The 17,662-nt window shown below is 61.7% G+C and overlaps 1 long non-coding RNA gene across 1 annotated transcript; it reads left to right on the top strand.

Moving 5' to 3' along the window:
* The first annotated feature begins 11,240 nt into the window (after window positions 1-11,240).
* On the top strand, window positions 11,241-17,007 carry LOC135324254 (uncharacterized). Its single transcript, XR_010385618.1, has 2 exons — window positions 11,241-11,414; window positions 11,634-17,007. It is a non-coding gene; the product is annotated as an uncharacterized LOC135324254 (long non-coding RNA).
* Window positions 17,008-17,662: the final 655 nt, after the last annotated feature.

The following is a 17,662-nucleotide window of genomic DNA, read 5'->3' as shown; positions in this document are numbered from 1 at the left end:
GGAACAAGGCAGGCAGCCAGCGTGGGCAGCCAGCCAGCATAGGAGCCTGCCAGGAAGGCAAGCAGCGAAGGAGCCAGCCATGCAGGCAGGCAGGCAGGCAGCGTGGGAGCTAGGCAGGCAGCACGGGAGACAACGTGGGAACCAGACAGGCAGTCAGCCAGCGCAGAAGCAAGCCAGGCAGGCAGGCAGCACAAGAGCCAAAGCGGCAGGCAGGCAGGCAGGCAGCGTGGGCACCAGTGTGCCAGGCAGGCAGGCAGACAGCCAGCGTGGGCACCAGCCAGCCAGCCAGCCAGCATGGGATCCAGGCAGGCAGGCAGCCAGTCAGCCAGCCAGCCAGCATAGGCACCAGTGGGCCAGGCAGAGAGGCAGCCAGCGTGGGAGCCAGCTCAGGAACCAGCCAGCCAGTGCGGGCGCCAGGCATCCAGGCAGCGAGGCAGGCAACCAGCCAGGCAGCCAGCGCAGGAGCCAGGCAGCCAGGCAGGCAGCCAGCACATTCACCAGCGTGCAAGGCAGACAGGCAACCAGTGAGGTAGGTAGGCAGGACACCACCGCAGGAGCCAGCCAGCCAGCATGGGAGCCGGCCAGGCAGCCAAGCAGTGCAGGAGCCAGGCAGGCAGCATGGGAGCCAACGCAGGAGCCAGGCAGGCAACATGGGAGACAACGTGGGAGCCAGCCAAGAAGGCAGGCAGGCAGCCACTGTGGTAGATAGCCAGGCAGGGAGCCCACGCGGGAGCCAGCCAGACAGCTGGGCAGCCAGCATGGGAGCCGGGCAGGCAGGCAGCGCGGCAACCAGCCAGGAAGGCAGGAAGCGTGGGAGCCAGCCAGCCAGGCAGACAACCAGTGAAGGAGCTAGCCAGCCAGCACAGCAGCCAGAGCAGGAGTCAACCAGGCAGGCAGCCAGCCAGTGCGGGAGGCAGCGCGGGAGGCAGGCAGGCAGCCAGCCAGCCAGCCAGCGTGGCCACCGGTGGGCCAGGTAGACAGGCAGCCAGCGTGGGAGCCAGCGCAGGAGCCTGGGAGCCAGCACGGGAGCCAGGCAGGCAGCTAGCGCGGGCAACAGGCAGCCAGGCAGCAAGGTAGGCAACCAGGCAGCCAGCCAGCATGGGAGCCAGCGCAGGAGCCAGGCAGGGAGCCAGGCAGGCAAGCAGCATGGGATCCAGGAAGGCAGCCAGCCAGCCAGCGTGGGATCCAGGCAGGCAGGCAGGAAGGCAGCCACTGCGGGAGCCAGACGCTCAAAGAGGCAGACAGCCAGTGCAGGAGCCAGCACAGGAGCCAGGCAGCCAGAACAGGAGCCAGCCAGGCAGCCAGGCTGCCAGCATGGGAGCCAGCCAGGCAGGCAGGTGGACAACCAGCATTGGAGCCAGGCAGACGGGCAGCACGGGAGCCAAGCAAAGAGGAGGAAGGAAGAGAGGGAGCCAGGCAGGCAGGCAGGCAGGAAGCACGGTAGCGAGCCAGCCAGCCAGCCAGCATGGGAGCCAGGCAGCCAGCACAGGCGCCAGCGCAGGAGCCAGGCAGCCAACACAGGAGCCAGCCAGGCAGCCAGCGCGGGAGACAGCCATGGCAGGCAAGGCAGGCAGCCAGCGCGGTAGCCAACCAGCCAGGCAGCGCGGGAGCCAGTGCAGGAGCCAGGCAGCCAGGCAGTGTGGGAGCCAGCCAGCCAGGCAGCCAGCGCGGGAGCCAGCACAGGAGCCAGCCTTGCAGGAAGCCAGGTAGGCAGGCAGGCTGCCCGCCAGCCAGCGCAAGATCCAGACAGGCAGGCAGGCAGGCAGCATGGGAGCCAGTGTGGTAGTCGGCCAGGCAGGCAAGCAGTGCAGGAGCCAGGCAGGCAGGCAGGCAGCATGGGAGCTAGGCAGGCAGCCAGGCAGGGATCACGGGAGCAAACACGGGAGCCAGAGAGGCAGCACGGGAGATAACGTGGGAGCCAGGCAGGCAGGCAGGCAGTGTGGGAGCGAGCTAGCCAGCCAGGCAGCCAGTCAGACAGCCATGCAGGCAGCGCGGGAGCCAGCGTGGACGCCAGGCATCCACGCAGCGAGGCAACCAGACAGGCAGGCAGGCAGCACGGGAGCCAGACAGGCAGACAGCCAGTGCAGGAGCCAGCGCAGGAGCCAGGCAGGCAGACAGGCAGGCAGTGCGGCAGCCAGCCAGACGGGAAGGCAGGCAGGAAGCACCAGAGCCAGCCAGCCAGGGAGACAACCAGCATGGGAGCCCACCAGCCAGCTGGCCAGCGTGTCAGCCAGAGTGGGAGTCAACCAGGCAGGCAGCCGGCCAGGGTGGGAGGCAGCGTGGGAACAAGGCAGGCAACCATCGTAGGCACCAGTGTGCCAGGCAGACAGGCAGCCAGCGTGGGAGCCAGCGCAGGAGCCAGACAGCCAGGCAGGGAGCCAGGCAGGGAGCCAGCATGGGAGCCAGGCAGGCAGGCAGGCAACCATCCAGCGTGGGCACCAGCGGGTGAGGCAGAAAGGCAGCCAGTGCGGTAGACAGCCAGGCAGGCAGGCAGGCAGGGCACCAGCGTGGGAACCAGCCAGCCAGCCAGCCAGCCAGCATGGCAGCCTGCCAGGAAGGCAAGCAGCAAACAAGCCAGCCAGCCAGCCAGGCAGCACGGGAGGTAGGCAGGCAGCACAGGAGACAATGTGGGAGCCAGCCAGGCAGGCAGCCACGCAGGCAGGAAGCACGGGAGTTGGCAGGCAGGCAGGGAGCCAGCACGGGAGCCAGGCAGCCACGCAGCCAGTGTGGGAGCCAGCGCAGGAGCCAGGCAGACAGGCAAGCAGACAAGCAGGCAGCCACCACGGGCACCAAGCAGGCAGGCAGGCAGGCAGCCAGCCAGCCAGCCAGCGCGGGTGCCAGGCAGGCAGCCAGATCAGGAGCCAGGCAGGCAGACAGGCAGGTAGCCAGCGTGGGAGCCAGGAAGGCAGGCAAGCAGCCAGCATGGAAGCCAGGCAGCCAATCAGGCAATGCAGCAAGCAGGCAGGCAGGTAGGAAGCGCAGTAACCAGTCAGCCAGCCAGCCAGCCAGCCAGCCAGCACGGGAGCCAGGCAGGCAGCCAGTGCGGGAACCAAACAGCCAGTCAGCGAGGCAGCCAGCCAGTACAGGAGCCAGTGAGGCAGTCAGCGCAGGAGCCAGCCATCCAGGCAGGCAGGCATGCAGGAAACACAGGAGCCAGTCAGGGAGGCAGGCAGGAACCACAGTAAGCAGCCAGCCATCTAGGCAGGCAGGCAGGCAACCAGCCAGCTGGCCAGCCAGGCAGCCAGCACGGGAGCCAGCTACCCAGGCAGGCAGCGCAGGAGCCAGTGCAGGAGCCAGGCAGCCAGGCAGGCAGCCAGCGTGGCATCCAGCCAGGCAAGCAAGCAGATAGCCAGTGCGGCAGCCAGCGCGGGAGCCAGGCAGGCAGGCAGTCAGGCAGACAGCCAGTGCGGGGGCCAGCCAGGCAGGCAGCGCAGGAGCCAGCCAGCTTGGGAGCCAGGCAGCCAGCCACCCACCCAGCCACCCAGCCAGTGCGGGAACCAGTGCAGGAGCCAGGCAGCCAGTCTGGCAAGCAACCAGGCAGGTAGCCAGCGTGGCAGCCAGCCAGCCAGCCAGCCAGCCAGTGCGGGAGCCAACATGGGACCCAGGCAGCCAGGCAGGCAACCAGGCAGGCAGGCAGCGCGGGAGCCAGCCACCCAGGCAGGCAGTGCAGGAGCCAGCGTGGGAGCCAGGCAGCCAGCGCTGCCACCAGCTGGGTGGGGAGCCAGCCAGCCAACCAGCCAGTCAGGAAGCAGGGGAGCCAGCCAGCCAGGCAGCCAGCGCTGCCGCCAGCTGGGTAAGCAGGCAGGCAGCCAGGCAGACAGCAAGCGCAGGAGCCAGGTAGACAGCCGGCACGGGAGCCAGGCAGCCAGCCAGCACGGGACGCAGCCAGGCCAGCAGGCGGACAGCCAGCATGGGAGCCAGAGCAGGAGCAAGGCAGACAGACAGCCAGCCAGCACGGGAGGCAGCCAGGCAGGCAGCTAGCATGGGCACCAGTGGGCCGGGCAGAAAGGCAGCCAGTGCGGTAGACAGGCAGGCAGGCAGGGCGCCAGTGCGGGAGACAGCCAGACAGCCAGACAGGCAGCCAGCCAGCATTGGAGCCAGCCAGGCAGGCAAGCAGTGCAGGAGCCAGCCAGCCAGCCAGGCAGGCAGCACGGGAGCCAACGCGGGAGCCAGGCAGGCAGCACGGGCGACAACGTGGTAGCCAGCCAGGCAGGCAGCCAGGCAGCAAGGGAGCCCAGCAGGCTGGCAGGCAGGCAGCCAGCATGAGAACCCGGCAGCCAGGCAGGCAGCCAGTGCTGAGAGCCAGGCAAGCAGCCAGGCAGGCAGCCGGCATGGAAGCCAGCCAGCCAGCCAGGCAGGGTGGGAGCCAGGCAGCCAGGCAGGGAGCCAGGCAGTGAGGTGGGCAACCAGGAAGGCATGCCATGCAGCAGCCAGTGCAGCAGCCAGCCAGCCAGCGAGGGAGCCAGGCAGGCAGGCAGGCAGCCAGCCAGCCAGCCAGCCAGTGTGGGAACCAGGCGGGAAGACAGACATCCAGCCAGTGCAGGAACAAACGCGGGAGCCAGACAGGCAGACAGGCAGACAGGCAGACAGCCAGTGCGGGAGCCAGCGCGGGAGCCGGCCAGGCATGCAAGCAGTGTAGGAGCCAGGCAGGCAGGCATCACGGGAACAAACGCGCAAGCCAGGCAGGCAGCACGGGAAGCAGCGTGGGAGCCAGCCAGCCAGACAGACAGACAGCCATGCAGGTACCACGGGAGCCAGCACGGGTGCCAGGCATCCAGGCAGCGAGGCAGGCAACCAGGCAGGCAGGCAGCGCGGGAGCCAGACAGGCAGACAAGCAGACAGCCAGTGCAGGAGCCAGCGCAGGAGCCAGGCAGCCAGCGCGGGAGCCAGTGTGGGAGCCAGCCAGGCAGGCAAGCAGTGCAGGAGCCAGGCAGGCAGGCAGGCAGCATGGGAGCTAGGCAGGCAGCCAGGCAGGCATCACAGGAGCAAACACGGGAGCCAGGGAGGCAGCACGGGAGACAACGTGGGATCCAGGCAGGCAACCAGGCAGGCAGGCAGCGTGGGAGTCAGGCAGCTAACCAGACAGCCAGGCAGGCAGCGCGGGAGCCAGCGCGGGCGCCAGGCATCCAGGCAGTGAGGCAGGCAACCAGGCAGGTAGGTAGCGCAGGGGCCGGCCAGCCAGCCAGCCAGGCAGGCAGCATGGGGGTCAGCCAGCCAGGCTGGCAGGCAGCACAGGGGCCAGCCAGCCAGCCAGCCAGCCAGCCAGCCAGCACGGGCGCCAGACAGGCAGACAACCAGCCAGCCAGCACGGGACCAGCGCAGGAGCCAGAAAGGCAGGCAGCCAGTATGGGAGCCAGCCAGACAGCCAGGCAGGCAGAGCGGGAGCCAGGGCGGGAACCAGCGTGGGCACCAGGCAGCCAGGCCGGCAACCAGGCAGGCAGGCAGCGCAGCAGCCAGCCAGCCAGGAAGGCAGGCAGGAAGCACGAGAGCTAGCCAGCCAGGCAGACAACCAGCGTGGGAGCCTGCAGCCAGCCGGTGCGGCAGCCAGAGCGGGAGTCAACCAGGCAGCCAGCCGGCCAGCGTGGGAGGCCGCACAGGAGTCAGGCAGGCAGCCAGCGTGGGCACCAGTGGGCCAGGCAGACAGGCAGACAGCGTGGGAGCCAGTGCAGGAGCCAGACAGCCAGGCAGGGAGCTAGGCAGGCAGCCAGCGCGGGAGCCAGACAGCCAGGCAGGTAGCCAGCTCAGGAGCCAGCGTGGGTGCCAGGCAGCCAGGCAGGCAGCCAGGCAGCCAGCACAGGAGCCAGCGTGGGAGCCAACACGGGAGTCAGCCAGCTAGGCAGCCAGCCAGCGCAGGAGCCAGCCAGCCAGTCAGCCAGCGCGGTAACCAGCCAACCAGCCAGGCAGGCAGCTAGCACGGGAGCCAGGCAGCCAGCGCAGGAGCCGGTCAGGCAGGCAAGCAGTGCAGGAGCCAGCCAGACAGCCAGGCAGGCAGCATGGGAGCTAGGCAAGCAGCCAGGCAGGCATCACAGGAGCAAACGCGGGAGCCAGACAGGCATCATGGGAGCAAATGCGGGAGCCAGGCAGGCAGCACGGGAGACAACGTGGGAGCCAGCCATACAGCCAGGCAGCCAGCCAGCCAGCCAGCCAGGCACTGCGGGAGCCAGCGCGGGCACCAGGCATCCAGGCAGCGAGGCAGGCAGCCAGCGCAGGAGCCAGCCATGCAGGCAGACAGGCAGTGTGGGAGCGAGCGCGGGAACCAGCCAGCCAGCCAGCCAGGCAGCCGTCCAGCCAGCGTGGGAGCCAGGCAGGCAGGCAGACAGGCAGCCAGCACGGGAGCCAGGCAGACAGCCAATCAGGCAACGAGGCAAGCAGGCAGGCAGGCAGCGCGGGGGCCAGCCAGGCAGGAAGCCAGCGCAGAAGCAAGCCAGGCGGGCAGGCAGGCAGCACGGGAGCCAATGCGGCAGGTAGGCAGGCAGGCAGGAAGCGTGGGAATCGGGTGGCCAGCCAGCCAGCATGGGCGGCAGCCAGGCAGGCAGGCAGTGTGGGAGGCAGGCAGGCAGCCAGGCAGTGCAGGTGGCAGCCAGGCAGGCAGCCAGCGCGGGAGCCAGGCAGCCAGCCACCCACCCAGCCACCCAGCCAGCGCGGGAGCCAGCACAGGAGCCAGGCAGCCAGTCTGACAAGCAACCAGGCAGGCAGCCAGCATGGCAACCAGGCAGGCAGGCAGGCAGGCAGCCATTGCAGGAGCCAACATGGGAACCAGGCAGCCAGGCAGGCAACCAGGCAGGCAGGCAGCGCGGGAGCCAGCCAGCCATTCAGGCAGTCAGGAAGCGGGGGAGCCAGGCAGCCAGCGCTGCCGCCAGCTGCGTGGGGAGCCAGCCAGCCAGGCAGACAGACAGCACGGGAGCCAGCACGGGAGCCAGGCAGGCAGGCCGGCAACCAGGCAGGCAGGCAGGGCGGGAGCCACCCAGCCAGGAAGGCAGGCAGCAAGTGCAAGAGCCAGTCAGCCAGGGAGACAGCCAGCATGGTAGCCAACCAGCCAGGCAGGCAGGGAGCCAGCGCAGGAGCCAGGCATCCAGGCAGGCAGGCTGGCAATCAGGCAGGCAGGCAGTGCAGCAGCCAGCCAGCCAGGAAAGCAGGCAGGAAGCACGGGAGCCAGCCAGCCAGGCAGACAACCAGCGTGGGAGCCTGCCAGCCAGCCGGCCAGCGCATCAGCCAGAGCGGGCGTCAACCAGGCAGGCAGCCGGTCAGGGTGGGAGGCAGCGCAGGAACAAGGCAGGCAGCCAGCGTGGGCAGCCAGCCAGCATAGGAGCCTGCCAGGAAGGCAAGCAGCGAAGGAGCCAGCCATGCAGGCAGGCAGGCAGCGTGGGAGCTAGGCAGGCAGCACGGGAGACAACGTGGGAACCAGACAGGCAGTCAGCCAGCGCAGAAGCAAGCCAGGCAGGCAGGCAGCACGAGAGCCAAAGCGGCAGGCAGGCAGGCAGGCAGCATGGGCACCAGTGTGCCAGGCAGACAGGCAGACAGCGTGGGAGCCAGCACAGGAGCCAGACAGCCAGGCAGGGAGCCAGGCAGGGAGCCCGTGCGGTAGACAGCCAGGCAGGCAGGCAGGCAGGCAGGGCACCAGCGCAGGAACCAGCCAGCCAGCCAGCCAGCCAGCATGGCAGCCTGCCAGGAAGGCAAGCAGCGAACGAGCCAGCCAGCCAGCCAGCCAGGCAGCGCGGGAGCTAAGCAGGGAGCATGGGAGACAACGTGGGAGCCAGCCACGCAAGCAGCCATGCAGGCCGGCAGCGTGGGAGCCAGCCAGGCAGGCAGGGAGCCAGCACGGGAGCCAGCCAGCCAGGCAGCCACGCAGCCAGTTCGGGAGCCAGCACAGGAGCCAGGCAGACAGGCAAGCAGACAAGCAGGCAGCCACCACAGGCACCAAGCAGGCAGGCAGGCAGCCAGCCAGCACGGGCGCCAGGCAGGCAGCCAGATCGGGAGCCAGGCAGGCAGACAGGCAGACAGCATGGGAGCCAGCCAGCCAAGCAGCCAATCAGGCAGCACAGCAAGCAGGCAGGCAGCCAGCCAGCCAGCGCGAGAGCCACGCAGGCAGTCAGCCAGCACAGAAGTAAGCCAGGCAGGCAGTTAGGCAGGCAGCATGTGAGACAATGCGGGCGCCAGGCAGGCAGCCAGCCAGCCAGCGCGGGCACCAGGAGGCAGGCAGGCAGTGAGGCAAGCAACCAGGCAGGCAGCCAGCAGGGAGACAGCCAGACAGCCAGGTAGGCAGCGCGGGAGCCAGGGCGGGAGCCAGGGTGGGCGCCAGGCAGCCAGGCTGGCAATCAGGCAGGCAGCCAGCAGGGAGACAGCCAGACAGCCAGGTAGGCAGCGCGGGAGCCAGGGCGGGAGCCAGGGTGGGCGCCAGGCAGCCAGGCTGGCAATCAGGCAGGCAGGCAGTGCAGCAGCCAGCCAGCCAGGAAAGCAGGCAGGAAGTACAGGAGCCAGACAGCCAGCCAGCCAGCGCGTCAGTCAGAGTGGGAATCAACCAGGCAGGCAGCCAGCCAGGGTGGGAGGCAGCGCAGGAACAAGGCAGGCAGCCAGCATGGGCAGCCAGCCAGCATGGCAGCCTGTCAGGAAGGCAAGCAGCGAAGGAGCCAGCCAGCCAGGCAGGCAGGCAGTGTGGGAGACAACGTGGGAGCCAGCCAGGCAGGCAGCCACATAGGCAGGCAGCATGGGAGCCAGGCAGGCAGGCAGGAAGTGTGGGAACCAGCACGGGAGCAAGCCAGCCAGGCAGGCATGCAGCCAATGCAGGAGCCAGTGCAGGAGCCAGCCAGGCAAGCAAGAAGACAGGCAGGCAGCCAGCACGGGCACCCTGAAGGCAGACAGGCAGCCAGCGCGGGCACCAGCCAGGTGTAGCGGATTGATGCACAGACTCCGATGTGCTGGATCAGAATCAACTTTATTCAAGCAAACAAGCCCTTTATATAAGCTCTAGCCCGGGTTGGTACTTTCCCGAAGGTCCTGTTCCCATCATCACTCCTCCTCATTCCGTGTGGCTACTACCTTATCTACATACTGCTATTTATTCCTCCCAAGGCTTTCGGCTCCTTAACTCTATCTTGTCCAATCACTCGCTGTCTGCCCCTACAGCCAGGCAGCCAGGCAGGCAGCCAGCGTGGGCGCCAGCCAGGCAGGCAGCCAGCCAGCGTGGGGGCCAGGAAGGCAGGCCAGCCAGCCAGCCAGCCGGCCTGGGAACCAGGCAGGCAGCCAGCCAACCAGCCATCCAGCCAGTGTGGGGGCCAGCCAGGCAGGCAGGCCTGCAGCCAGTGTGGCGGCCAGGTGGGCAGGCAGCCAGCCAGCCAGCGTGGCGGCCAGGTGGGCAGGCAGCCAGCCAGCGTGGCGGCCAGCCGGGCAGGCAGCCAGCCAGCCAGTGTGGGAGTCAGCCAGCCAGGCAGGCAGGCAGGCAGCTAGCATGGGGGCCAGGAAGGCACGCAGGCAGCCAGCCAGCGTGGGGACCAGACAGGCAGCCAGCCAGCCAGTGTGGGGGCCAGTCGGGCAGGCAGCCAGGCAGCCAGCGTGCGAGCCAGCCAGGCAGGCAGGCAGGCAGTCAGCCAGCGTGGGGGCCAGCCAGCCAGGCAGCCAGCGTGGGGACCAGACAGGCAGCCAGTCAGCCAGCCAGCCAGCCAGGCAGACAACCAGCCAGTGTGGGGACCAGACAGGCAGCCAGCCAGCCAGCCAGCCAGCCAGCCAGGCAGGCAGCCAGCGTGCGGTACAGCCAGACAGGCAGGCAGCCAGCGCGGGGGCAAGGCAGGCAGCCAGTCAGGCACCCAGCGTGGGGGCCAGCCAGCCAGCCAGCCAGCCAGCGTGGGGGGCAGCCGGGCAGGCAGCCAGCCAGCCAGTGTGGGAGTCAGCCAGCCAGCCAGGCAGCCAGCCAGCGTGGGGGCGAGCCAGCCCGCCAGGCATGCAGCCAGCGTGGGGGCGAGGCAGCCAGCCAGTCAGCGTGGGGACCAGACATGCAGGCAAGAAGGCAGCCAGCATGGGGGCGAGGCAGGCAGCCAGCCAGCCAGCCAGGCAAGCAGGCAGGCAGTCAGGCAGCGGGGTAGACAGCCAGCCAGTGTGGCAGCCAGGCAGCCAGCCAGCCAGCCAGCCACCATGGGAGCCAGCCAGCCAGCCAGCCAGCCAGCGTGGGGGCCAGCCAGGCATGCAGGCAGGCAGCCAGCCAGAGTTGGAGCCAGGCAGGTAGGCAGGCAGCCAGCCAGCGTGGAGGCCAGGAAGACAGGCAGGCAGGCAGCCAGCCAGCCAGCCAGCCAGCCAGCCAGCCAGCCAGCGTGGGGCCAGCCGGGCAGGCAGGCAGGCAGGCAGCGAGCCACTGAGGGAGGCAGGCAGCCAGCCACCCAGCCAGCCAGCCAGCCAGCATGGGGACCAGACAGGCAGCCAGCCAGCCAGTGTGGGGGCCAGTCAGGCAGGCAGCCAGGCAGGCAGGCAGGCAGCCAGCCAGCCAGCCAGCCAGCGTGGGAGCCAGCAAGCCAGGCAGGCAGCCAGCCAGCCAGGCAGTGTGGGGGCCAGTCGGGCAGGCAGCCGGGCAGGCAGGCAGCCAGCCAGCCAGCCAGCGTGGGGGCCAGCCAGTGTGGAGACCAGACAGGCAGCCAGCCAGCCAGCCAATCCAGCCGGCCAGCCTGGGAGCCAGGCAGGCAGGCAGGCAGCCAGCCAGTGTGGGGACCAGACAGGCAGTCAGCCATCCAGCCAGCCAGCCCACTGGCCAGCCTTGGAACCAGGCAGCCAGGAAGGCAGGCAGCCAGCGTGGGGGCCAACCGGGCAGGCAGCCAGGCAGGCAGGAAGCCAGCATGGGGGCGAGGCAGCCAGCCAGCCAGGCAGCGTGGGGGCCAGGCAGGCAGGCAGGCAGGCAGGCAGCCCGCCAGCGTGGGAGCCAGCCAGCCACGCAGCCAGCCAGCCAGCCAGCCAGCCACGCAGCCAGCCAGCATGGGAGCCAGCCAGCCAACCAGCCAGCCAGCCAGCGTGGGGGCCAGGCAGGCAGGCAGGCAGGCAGGCAGCCAGCATGGGGGCCAGGCAGGCAGGCAGCCAGCCAGCCAGCGTGGGGGCCAGGCAGGCAGGCAGGCAGCCAGCCAGCCAGCCAGCCAGCCAGCCGGCGTGGGAGTCAGACGGGGAGGCAGCCAGCCAGCGTGGGAGCCAGCCAGCCAGGCAGGCAGGCAGCCAGCCAGCGTGGGGGCCAGGAAGGCAGGTGTGGAGGATTTTCTAGAGGAAAACAGACGTGAGCAATCCAGCCCTAATGCTAATAGCAGGAGTGTGAAAGTAGGTTTTGCAGCCTACTGGTAAGGTTACTAGAGGGCATGCAATGTGGTGAGAAACTGTCCTTGGAAGGAGAAAAACAACTCCCAGGAAAAACAACTCCCAGATGTTCAGTGAGAAACTTACGGGCTTAGGTAATTTCTTTGCCTCCTCGGAGACAGTAAATGCTATCCAATCATATACTGTTTAGATGTGTGTGCTAAATGAACATGTACCAATCACTGTATAGTTTGACTCACGGGATCACTGTTAAGGCATATAAAAGACGCTATTCGGGCTTAATAAAGTGTCAGCATTTAATCATATTGATTGACGTGCTGTCCCTTTATCTCCCGCAACTGGCGCCCGAACAGGGACGACCAAAGACAGAAGATTGAACAGGGTCCAAAGATGAGCTGGAACCGGGACTCTCTTGCTGTTGGTTGCTAGAGCGATAAAGACAGCTGGAAAAGAGAGGGTAAGCGGGAAAGCCGACCGGAGGGGGGAGTTGCTGTCCCGGCAACTGGAAAAAAAAAGGAGTGCACTCAGAGAAGCCGCGTCAAGGATTGCGAAGATTAGCCGCGATCGTAAAGTCGTGAAGTTTAACCGCGACACAGATAAAAGGCACGAGGATTGCGAGGGTTAACCGCAAGTAGCGACGCGAAGCCGCGACGAGGATCCGCGAGGAATCTCACCAAAAAGCGCGCAGGTGAGCGGTCGGGGAGGAGATGGGAGGTTCACTGTCCAAGGAAGAAACGGTGGTGATAAAGCTCCTCCAACATATGCTTTCTAAGAGAGGGTTAACATTAAAAGTTTTGTTGAAATGGGCCCGGGATAGAGGCTTGATACCGTGAGTGGGAGTTGCTTTTGAACTGCCTACCTGGGAAAATATTGGAAGTGCCCTTTGGAAAGAAATTAGTAAAGGTTCAAAAGAAGCAATTCTATTGGCTACATTGTGGTGACTTATAAAAGAGACTTTACAAGAAATGAAAGGTGAGCGAGCGGCAGTTACTTCTGCTTTTGCTGCGTTTTCACCTATGTCACCATCTGAGAGACTATTTGAAATAAATATACTGGGTCCGGCACCGGCGGACTATCAATCCGTTCCGTCTCAGCCACCTCAGCCGCCCGTGCCTTTGACGTTATCTCAAAGTGAAGAATTAAAGTTAAGGAGGACTCGAAAGTCTCGGGACGGTGGATTAAAAGGGAGTGAGCCCGATGAAAAGGGAGTGGCGTCAGTAATTGATTTGGACATTAAAGTTAATGAGGAGGAACGAGATAAATCGGAGAGACCAGCTAGATTGTATTCGTCTCTGCCACCTTCACCCCCAGGAAGCCCTACAGGACTGCCTCCAGTAGTTCAACAACGGCTCGACGAGAAACCGCAGGAGACAGCGAGGAAGGTGGAACAGCTCGAAGCAGGCTCGGCGAGCGGGCCGCGCCTAATTTATAACTCTAATTCCCTTTTTGCCCCCAGGACCCTATTCATCATCAGTTTGCCCGCCGACGATGGTGGGGGGGCTGCCGGCACCATGGCCGATGACTCCGCCCGCGCCCTTGTTAGCGGGTGGGGGAGGGGGCGAGGATCCGACTGTCCGGTGGAGAGGGATCGAAAGGGAGGTGGTGGCAGACGGACAAGTCTTCCCTTCCGCACTCCCCGTAGTCACGGGACCGGGAGGGGGAGGGCAGTGGGTTGCCTTGGATTAAAAAATTTTTAAGGAGACAAAAGCTGTGGTCGCGCAATACGGGTTGTGTTCACAATTTACCACCTTTATTTTACAGTAATTTATTAATACCTTATGATTCCCGAATGATTATACAAACTTTGCTGCTGCCATCCCTAGACAGCCACAGGATCCATTATTTGGGGTCCAGTCACGAATGTTAATGGGCATGGGACCTTTTGTGAGGGCTGATATGCAGGCACAATTTAATGTAGAAGTGTTGCAGTTATCCCAGCAACTAGCGTTTCAAGCTTTGCAAAATGTGCATCTGCCAGGGCAGGGTACACCTTCTTTTGGTAATGTTAAACAAGGCAATGCTGAGCCTTTTGGTAAGTTTGTTGATCGATTGCATGATGTGCTTATGAGTAATCCTGATTTGGGATCAGATTTGAAGGGGAAATTGCTTGACACATTAGCCTACGAGAATGCCAATGAAAAGACTAAAAGAGCGAATGGGGTTTTGCCAAGGGGAGCAAGCGCTGCGCAGATGCTTGAGGCAGCGGAACGCATGCTGGAAACTGACAAGGCAGCCTATATTGCTGCCACTGTTGGGGCAGCGGTTCGGCCACTGCTTAAAAAAAAAAATGGTAAGCGGCTGGGAATGTGTAGGAGTCGTAGAAAACGGAATCTCCCCGCAAGATAGGTCCGTGCTAAACGTAATGCAAAAGACTTTGAAACAGCACGGTAGAGATGGGGCCGCCCGCGAGTGCGGACTGCCCACAACCCCCCCACACACTGACCCGGCCTTCTGGGAAGGATCCATCGCCCCAGGGCCGCTCGGCGAGGCGTGACTACACCAGCCGGGACGCCCCCCGCCTGCCTCCTTCCCTCCCTCCTTTCCTTCCCGCCTTCCTTCCCCCTCCCACCCGGCCCTTCCTCTCTCCGCCTGGGCTGCCTTCACCGGTCATGTTGCCAGAGCATTGGGATCTTTTAGTAATTGATTTAAAGGATTGTTTTTTTCACAATTCCCTTGCACCCCGAGGATGCAGAAAAATTTGCTTTTACTGTTCCCTCTATTAATAAGTCAGAACCTGCAAAAAGGTATCATTGGGTTGTATTACCGCAAGGCATCAAAAATTCTCCAACAATGTGTCAGATGTTTGTTGCATGGGCCTTGGAGCCGGTAAGGCAAATATTTGACAGTATGAATGAGGACGAGGTTTTGCAAAGAGTCACTAGCATGTTAGAGCTGAGAGGTCTGAAAGTAGCGCCAGAAAAGGTTCAACAACATCCCCCGTGGCATTATCTCGGATGGATAATTTCAGACAGTACAGTCAGGCCACAGAAAATAACGCTGACAACAGATATCAAAACATTGAATGATGTACAGAAACTAGTAGGAGATATTCAATGGATCAGAAACATATGTGGAATTACCAGTGATGATTTAGGGCCACTGATAAAACTATTGGGAACATCAACCCAAGCAAATGACTCACGTCAGCTGGGTGCTGAGCAAAAACTGAGTCTTGAAAAAATTTCCCAAGAAATTGTTCAATGCCATGCAAATCAATTAGTGGTCGAATGTCCAATTATGCTTATGCTTATAAACTCAGGAAAACAACGTATGCATCCCTTTGCGTTGATTATGCAATGGATTGATCAACGCCCCAATCCATTGAGCATATTGGAATGGGTGTTTCTGCCTTTTAGACCAAAGAAAACAGTATTAACAAAAGCAGAGGCTTTCGGTCAACTCATTATGAAGGGTAGAATTCAAATAGTTGAGTTATCTGGTCAGGAACCGAGTGCTATATTTGTACCATCGATACAAGAATATTCGGAATGGTTAATGCATATTTTGCCAAAAATGCAAATTGCAATTGCAGGATTTACAGGGGTAATTGCTAACAAATACCCAGCACATAGAACAATTACTGTGTTGCATGATCAGACCTTTGAAAAGAGAAGTTATCACTCTGAAACACCAGTAAAGGGCCCCACGATATTTACAGATGCTGGTAGAAAATCCAAAAAAGCGGCCGTAACCTGGCAAGAACCAGGGGTGTGGAAAGAACATATTATAAATGGATGTCAGGAAGATTCTTTGCAAACGCTCGAACTGATTGCTGTTGTATGGGTCTTAACGAACTGGATAAATGTTCCTGTCAATATAGTATCTGATTCTTTATATGTGGTGGGAATTGTCAAAAGAATAGAGAATTCGATGTTAAGGGAAGTAGCAAACAAGAGGCTGTATGAAATTCTGTCAACACTTTTGAGAATTGTAAATAATAGACAACAGTTATATTTTATCACTCACATTCGTAGTCATCAAGTTGTAGGTGGTCTCGCACAGGGCGACAATCGTGCGGATCAACTTGTTGCTCCAGCATGGACAGGACCACCAGTCAACACTTTTGAGCAAGCTCGGCTATCACATGACTTTCTCCATCAGAATGCAAAAATGTTGGCACGACAGTTTCACTTGACGCAAACTAATGCTCAAGGAATCGTAAAATCATGTCCTGCTTGTCAAAAAATAGGTTTTAAACTCGGGTTGAGAGTCAGTCCTCATGGACTAGCACCATTACAAGTATAGCAAATGGATGTCACGCATTTTGCTGAGTTTGGAAAACAAAAGTATGGATACCTTTTCAATGGTAATATAAGCAACTGCTCAAACTAGAAAAACTGCACGGCATGTGATGAAACATTTATACGCTTGCTTTGCTGTTTTAGGGTACCACTGTCTATCAAGACAGATAACGGTCCTGCTTATGTCTCTCGTTCGTTTCAACAACTTTGCCTACGATGGGGTATTAAGCATATTACAGGAATCCCACATTCTCCCACTGGACAAGCTATCGTGGAGCGCATGCATCAGACTCTAAAAAACCAACTATTAAAACAAAAAACGGGGGAGAATGGTTTGGGGCCGAGCGAACGGCTAGCAAAGACACTGTATGTGCTGAATTTTCTGCGCTTAGCAGGAGGACAAGAAGAGCCTCCAATGATTGTACATAGCAGTGTATTAAAATCGGGGTAGAGAAAAAGGAGAAAATTCTTGTTCAATATAAAGATTTAAAAACGGGACAATGGAAGGGACCTGTCGAGGTACAAATGACTGGTAGAGGATATATGTGCTTACTTACAGATGAAGGATTTCTTTGGATCCCAGCAAGATGGGTGAAACCATGGATAGAGTCAAACGAAGTGGGCCAGGACTCATTGTAATCGCTCGAGCTGTAATTACTGCACGCGTGTAACTAAAATTTAATTATTTAATTTGATTTGATTTGGCTCTAAACTTTTCTGCAGGAACCTAGGGTCAGGCCCTGTTATGGTGGCCGACACTGTCGGGGCCTCTCGTCTCCAAATGATCATTTGGCGCCATCGGGTGAGTTCACCTGGGATCTTTTGGCAATAAGAGGCACTGAAAAGATGAGTCTTAAATTCCTGCCTAAATTCTAAATTCTGGTCTGGTAACAGTGCACTGTAAGGGGTACGCAGGCTGGCCACCGTAAGGCGTACCAGGGGATGGATGTGAGTCCCATCCCCAGGGTTTGAGTGGGTTTTAAGTCCCTAATGATGTTAATGCCTGTAGTGCTATTCGTCATATTGATGTGTGTTTTGTGGCGTTGTTTGATAACACTGGTGTCTCGATCAATCAAGAGTGTCTGGATTGCTCAAAGAAAAGAAGGGGAATTTGTGGAGGATTTTCTAGAGGAAAACAGACATGTGAGCAATCCAGCCCTAATGCTAATAGCAAGAGTGTGAAAGTAGGTTTTGCGGCCTACCGATAAGGTTACTAGAGGGCATGCAATGTGGTGAGAAACTGTCCTTGGAAGGAGAAAAACAACTCCCAGGAAAAACAACTCCCAGATGTTCAGTGAGAAACTTACGGGCTTAGGTAATTTCTTTGCCTCCTCGGAGACAGTAAATGCTATCCAATCATATACTGTTTAGATGTGTGTGCTAAATGAACATGTACCAATCACTGTATAGTTTGACTCACGGGATCACTGTTAAGGCATATAAAAGACGCTATTCGGGCTTAATAAAGTGTCAGCATTTAATCATATTGATTGACGTGCTGTCCATTTATCTCCCGCAGGCAGGCAGGCAGGCAGCCAGCCAGCATGGGGACCAGACAAGCAGGCAGGCAGCCAGCGCGGGGGCAAGGCAGGCAGCCAGTCAGGTACCCAGCGTGGGGGCCAGGCAGGCAGGCAGGCAGCCAGCCAGCCAGCTTTGGAGCAAGGCAGGCAGGCAGCCAGCCAGCATGGGGGCCAGCCAGGCAGGGAGGCCAGCAGCCAGTGTGGCGGCCAGGCGGGCAGGCAGGCAGGCAGGCAGCCAGCCAGCCAGCGTGGGGGGCAGCCGGGCAGGCAGCCAGCCAGCGTGGGGGCGAGCCAGCCAGGCGGGCAGGCAGGCAGCCAGCGTGGGGGCGAGCCAGCCAGGCAGGCAGGCAGCCAGCGTGGGGGCGAGGCAGCCAGCGTGGGGACCAGACACGCAGGCAAGAAGGCAGCCAGCGTGGGGGCGAGGCAGGCAGGCAGCCAGCCAGCCAGGCAAGAAGGCAGGCAGTCAGGCAGCGAGGTAGACAGCCAGCCAGCCTGGGGGCGAGGCAGCCAGCCAGCCAGCCAGCCAGCCAGTCAGCGTGGGAGCAAGCCAGGTAGGCAGGCAGCCAGCCAGCCAGCCACCGTGGGAGCCAGCCAGCCAGCCGGCCAGCCAGCATGGGGGCC

This window comes from Dromaius novaehollandiae, chromosome W, assembly GCF_036370855.1.
Source record: "Dromaius novaehollandiae isolate bDroNov1 chromosome W, bDroNov1.hap1, whole genome shotgun sequence".
NCBI lineage: Eukaryota > Metazoa > Chordata > Aves > Casuariiformes > Dromaiidae > Dromaius > Dromaius novaehollandiae.
The sequence above is the reverse complement of the archived record's forward strand: the minus strand, read 5'-3'. Positions and strand labels throughout refer to the sequence as shown.